At 32.3% G+C, this 6,461-nt stretch overlaps 1 protein-coding gene across 1 annotated transcript in view; it reads left to right on the forward strand.

Moving 5' to 3' along the window:
• Positions 1-6,461, forward strand: part of LOC105623802 (troponin C) — a 26,924-nt gene that overhangs the window by 5,821 nt on the left and 14,642 nt on the right. The window lies entirely within an intron of this gene.

Consider the following 6,461-nt stretch of genomic DNA (forward strand, 5'->3'; position numbering starts at 1 on the left):
AGACAACAAGACGGAGTTAAGTACTTATATTACTTACTATATATATATATATATATATATATGTTAAGACGGAACTTACTGCTATTCTGCAAGTTTTGGCTTTTGGGAATAATTGTTGGAGATCCGATCTCGATGTCTGTAGGTGATTGGATGTCCTGTGGACTTAAGTGAGTTGGAGACACTGGAGTAACTTGACCGTGTCGTGGATCACAATTAAAGTTGGTTGATAGAAATGATCGCGGATCGGAAGAGTGTCGTATTTAGTATTTGAAATTTTATTAGACTAATAGCGAATCGGCAAAAGTTCGTGGTTGAATTTTGACTGGTAGCGTTGACTGGCTGACGTTTCGACTAACTGTCTGTTTGTGAAGAGCCTTCTTTTTATATTCGCGAGTTAGTAGTACCGCGTGCAGGCCTTGCGTATGTTACTGGCCTAATCTAGGATTAAGGGTATCGGTTGTAAAATGGGATATATGTCTAAAACAACTTCCGTCATTGACCATTTACCAGAGTGCATGTGCTCAATAGTTTAGAGCTACATGTGTCATTTATTACAGACAACTGCTGTTTCAGTTTATAAATCTTAATCTATTTACTTCTTCTATTCGGGATAAAATCTATTCGGCACTTGGTTCAAATAATCCAACAACTTCCCGAGTGGATTATTAGTCTAAAAAGGCGAATATTATTCGGCTCGTCACTATTATAACTTCTTATGGTAGAAACAGATGGTCTATCGATATTATTTGTTAATAACTTTTATGGTGATGACGAAAATTCTAATCGAAAAAAAGAACTGTGGAGTCTGAACATAACAATGTTCTTCTAATCAAAGAGAAATAAAAGAATATAGCTCAATTACTTTTACATTACAATTTTTGTGAACTTAGTTTGATTAAAACGAAAAATTTCCTACGTATAATTTTTTTTGAATAATTTAAGTAGCATTATTTATGGTTCATTTTTAAGTAAAAATATTTTTAATTTAATTAGATTGAAAAATTGCATTTCAAATTCAGAATATTGAATTGAGCAGTTTCACGTTGCACAGAAATTGCTTATATTATTTTTTAATTTAACTGAATTAAAAAAACTGTACTTCCTATTCATACTTCTGAATTGAGTAGTATTTACGATGCAGAAAATGTTAATATTATTTTTATTATTAGATTGAAAGATATAGAGATATGTTGTATGCAATTCCAATAAATGAATAAATAAAAATGCATTCAGGATTGAAAAGGATTTAACATTCATGAATCCGTATTTCTGAAAATCGGAATCCATTTTAATACATTTCAATCCATTCTCGTTTGCTGGGCGTGTCCAATTAGAGGAGACCGTGTTATAGTTTGCCACTCTCTCTCTATAAAGGCAATGTAGAATGATCTTTAAATTCTCTAGTATCAACGTCTTAAGATATCATCAGGAAGGAAGATTACACTCTATTCACTCTATTAATCCTTCCTCATTTTGAGGATGGAGGAAGCCTTCATGAAGGATTCTTCAAGGTTTCCTTATTTCGTAAATGAATCTCAAGTCTTCCTTCCCGAAGGAAAAAATATTTTAATAACATAGAAGGCAGCATGTCATTATATATAGTATAATAAACTTTCTAACATCGAATCACGAATAAAGATTATAAAGACATTGTTGATTAAATAAAGTTGTGATCAGTATATTAAAGCCGCCATTCACAAAATAACGTAAAGATATAATTATAAATAAACAATAGAAATCGATTAAATGTAATGATTTAAATCAATACATTTTATTGTACTATTAGGTAAAATATGTATTTCATAATTCGAAATATTTGCAGTTCATTTTTATACTCAAATTGAATTAGTGTACAATGACTTTAATATACATTAGTGCACACTAGTGCTTCCAATCGAATTCGCCATAATTCTTATTATATGCAGAAGGAAAAAATGCTTTTAGCGCAGTTTAATATTTTCAAAGAAAAAATTATCGAAAATAAAAAGATCGATGCAATAGATCTAAAAAGTTATCAAAAATAAAAAGATCAGTGTGACGAACTAAATTTAGAGGTTTGCTTGTTATGAAGGTATCTTTTCCTCAAGGAAATTCATAATTTCCCTTGAGCAAAGAAAGCTATTAACACCCGTATTCATAATCCTTCCTTATTTTAAGAATGGAGGAAATCTTCATAAAGGATTTCTTGATTCTTTAAGGCTTCCTTGTTTCATAAACGGATCTCAAGTCTACTTTCCTGAAGGAAAGAGTATTTTAGGGATTTTAGTAACCTACTGAGGGTAGCATGTCATAATATTAGGTGTACAATTTTGCTTCCGCCGTTTTTTTTCCGAAATTCGAGGCTTTATTGTAAAAAATGGTTATACATTTATAATTCAAAGTATTGTCCATCGCTGGCCACTACTTTCTCCCATCTTTCGGGTAGCGTACGAATCTCGCGTCGAAAAAACTGGTCATCTTTTGAGGCTATCCACGAATCGATCCAATTTTTTACTTCTTCATAAGACCGGAAGTGCTGATCAACCAGGCCGTGTGCCATTGATCGAAACAAGTGATAGTCAGAGGGAGCAACGTCTGGAGAATACGGCGGGTGGGGTAGGACTTCCCATTTCAACGTTTCCAAGTATGTCTTGACCACTTTCGCAACATGGAGTCGAGCATTGTCATGCTGCAAAATCACTTTATCGTGTCTCTCGTTGTATTGCGGCCGTTTGTCTTTCAATGTTCGGCTCAAACGCATCAATTGCGTTCGATACCGATCGCCTGTGATTGTTTCAGTTCGGTTTTAACAGTTCATAATACACTATGCCGAGCTGGTCCCACCAAATACAGAGCATGACCTTGGACGTCAAAATCACCGTTCTTGAAGCGTTGAAACCACTCACGACTCATTCTTTCACTAATAGCGGCCTCACCATAAGTATTTGAGAGCATTCGATGAGCCTCAGCCGCAGATTTCTTCATATTGAAGCAAAAAATTAAAACCTCCCGCAAATGACGAGAATTTGGCTTGTAAACTGACATTTTCAATCGAGAATAACTTTATGATGCAGACACAAATCGACTAATGTTTCTATGGGGTTATGTTGACAGATGCCCAAGTTTATTATATGACGTCTATGATCTATTTATTTCGACCACCACTTACCGCTAAAGTCATCTATAGGAAAACGGCGGAAGCGAAGTTGTATACCTAATATATAGTATATGCATACCTAATATCGTGAATTACATCTGCAACAATAATGGACAAAAATACTATAAAACTAATAGTGAATTTGATTGGATACACTCATTGCGCACTGATGCGTATTAAAACCGTACATACACAAAATAACGTAAATATACATTTATAAATAAATATAAAATTAAATCGATTAAATTGTGAAATACTCAATACATTTTATTGTATATATTAGATGTAATGTAAAAAACGTCACGAACTTTTTCCCATACCATAATATGTACTGTTAGATAAAATATGTATTTTATAATTCGAAATATTTGCATTTTATTTTTATACTCAAATTAAATTAGTACAACGATTTTAATATGCATCAGTGCTTCCAATTGAATTCACTATAATGCTTATTATACGAAGGAGAAAATGCTTTTAGAATTTATTTCCGAAAAAAAATATCAAAAATAATATCGATACGTCAAATTTAAATTAAAAGCTATCGAAAGTAAAAAGACCGGTGTGACGAATTAAATTTGGAAATTTGCTTGGTTATGAAGGTTACATCTCCTTCTCAAGGAAATTCATAATCTCCCTTGAGAAAAGGAAGCTAATAAGATTTTTTGTTTAGTCAAGGAAGGACCTGAAGGTTATGAAACATGAAATGAGGAACAAGGAATCCTCATTCCTCAAGGAAGGACTATGAATACATTCTTGTGATCAAGGTTTGCGAAACGTGAAAAGAGAAATAAGGAATCCTCATTCTTCAAGGAAGGAACAAGCTATGAATCCGAGTATAAGAAGGTTCCACTTACGTAAATAAAAATGAATCGATTTTGCGTTTTGAGTTAAATTCTCTTCTTCGTCAGGAAGCAAGATTAACCGCAGACAAAATCGCTTTTATGGGATTAAATTACGTAACATTTTTTCCTGCACTCATTATACGTAGAACTACAAAGTTTACAAGCGCCGCGAGTGTCCAGAATCGAAATTTAATTTGAAACACAAAATCGGTTCATATTTTGAGGATTGGCTGAACTAAGTGGATCTTCTAACACCCATGTTCATAATCCTTCCTTATTTTAAGGAAGAAGCCTCTATGAAGGATTCCTCGATGTTTCAAGGTCTCCTTATATCTTAAACTGATCTTAAGTCTGCCTTCCCGAAGAAAAGAATATTTTAGGGATTTTAGTAATCTACTGAAGGCACCATGTCACAATATATAATATATGCAAACCTAATATGGTGAATTACGAATAATAAATATCATAAAAGCATTGTTGATTAAATAAAATCGTGATTAAGCATTTTGCAACAATAATGGACAAAAATAAAACTAATAGCAAATTCGATTGGATGCATTGATGCATATTAAAACCGCCGTACATATACAAAAAAAGCTTAAATATATATTTATAAATAAAATTGATTAAATTGTGAAATACTCAATACATTTTATTCCATTATTAGGTAAAATATGTATTTCATAATTCAAGATATTTGCATTTTTTTTATATTCAAATTAAATCAGTGTACAATTTTAATATGCATCAGTGCTTTCAGTCGAATTCGTCATAATGCTTATTATACGAAGGAGAAAATGCTTTTGGCACAGTTTATTTCCAAAAAAATACAGTTATTTCTAAAAAAAGCTATCAAAAAGTAAAAAGACGGATGTGACAAAATAAATTTGGAGATTTGCTCGGTTATGAAAATTGCACCTCTTTCTCAAGGAAACTCGTAACTTCTCTTGAAAAAAAAAAGCTAATAAGGCTTCTTATTTGGTCAAAGTTTATGAAATGAGAAACAAGGAATCCTCATTCCTCAAGGAAGGATTTTGAATACGGGTATTAGTCTTTCTTCTTGGACATTAATTAAGATGATCTTGTGAGTATTAAGGCTTCTGAATAGTCGCCGCGGCCATGTTGGGATTGTGATGTCAGAAATAAAGAATGACACGTTAATTTATGTTACATGTCATTTGTAAGTAAAGATAATTTGGATCTAATCTAAATAACGAGATCGTTTAAAACGATCTCGTTATTTAGATTAGATCCAAATTGTCTTTACTTATAAATGGCATGTAAAAATCGACGAAAACTGTCCTTTCCTTCCTTGATAGTTAGTAAAAAGTACATAAAGTGAGTTTATACTCGGGCAGAAATATACAGTCTGACAGTTGAATAAAAAATACGCTTCTACATATAAAATTTCAAGATAACTTTAATTTTCGTTGATAATTACGACTTTGATACGAGACAAATCATTTTCACAATTAAGCAAATAATAATGAAATGGCATGCAATATAGATTTCGTCGTCAAAACGTCATTTTTTTATGTCTATAAGTTCAGCTATTTATCGGCGAAGCACTGTAAAGCCTTTTCTACAATAGTCGTAAATGTAGTTGTAAGTGGCTATAAGAATTGACTAATCAAGTCGAATGTGAGAAGAATATTTAACTATAATTGATCAATTCTTACAACTACAATAACTTATAATTACGCTTACGACTATTGTAGAATAAGCTTTAGGGTGCCGTCACAACCCATAATCCGTAATCTGCACCGGATATTTGCAAAAGTTATTAGGGATTGCGTCTGTAATGTTATGTGTATTTTATTTCTGTTCCCATGTGTGGAGCCGTAATCCTGAAATTTCCGAAAAAATTACTAGTTATTATTAGAGAGCCTCACAGAGAGAGAATGGCAAATTGCATCACGTGAATGTCCAATCAGGATGGGAATCATGTGACCAGATTTCTACAATTTTTTCCATGCCTATGGAGTTTTGATGCTCATACCCATTAGAGGAGATGGATCACTTGCAGTTTATCACTCTCTCTCTGTGAGGATAGTTATTATCAGTAATGCTTTTCTTAATTTTATCTATTTGATTAAATTTAACGGTTTAATTAAAACTTTTGTTATAATCAAAATATATTCAGTAGTTTTCTTATAAAATAAAATAAAAATAATATAATTTGTTAAATAAAAAATGTTACTATTTACACGTTCGCATTTTGTGACACAAGGAGTATGTAAGTATGTAATTGCACATTTAATTGCACTCTGACGTCAAACAAAAATAAATGTACCATAATCTTTAACGTATAAATAGTGATTAATTTGTTCGACAATAATTTTGAAATTAGAAGTGCATAATGAATTTTTGGTGTGAAATATGTGTGTGTGTGTGTGTGTGTGTGTGTGTGTGTGTGTGTGTGTGTGTGTGTGTGTGTGTGTGTGTGTGTGTGTGTGTGTGTGTGTGTGTGTGTGTGTGTG

The sequence above is a fragment of the Atta cephalotes genome (assembly GCF_000143395.1).
Source record: "Atta cephalotes unplaced genomic scaffold scaffold00002, whole genome shotgun sequence".
NCBI classification, from domain to species: Eukaryota; Metazoa; Arthropoda; class Insecta; order Hymenoptera; family Formicidae; genus Atta; species Atta cephalotes.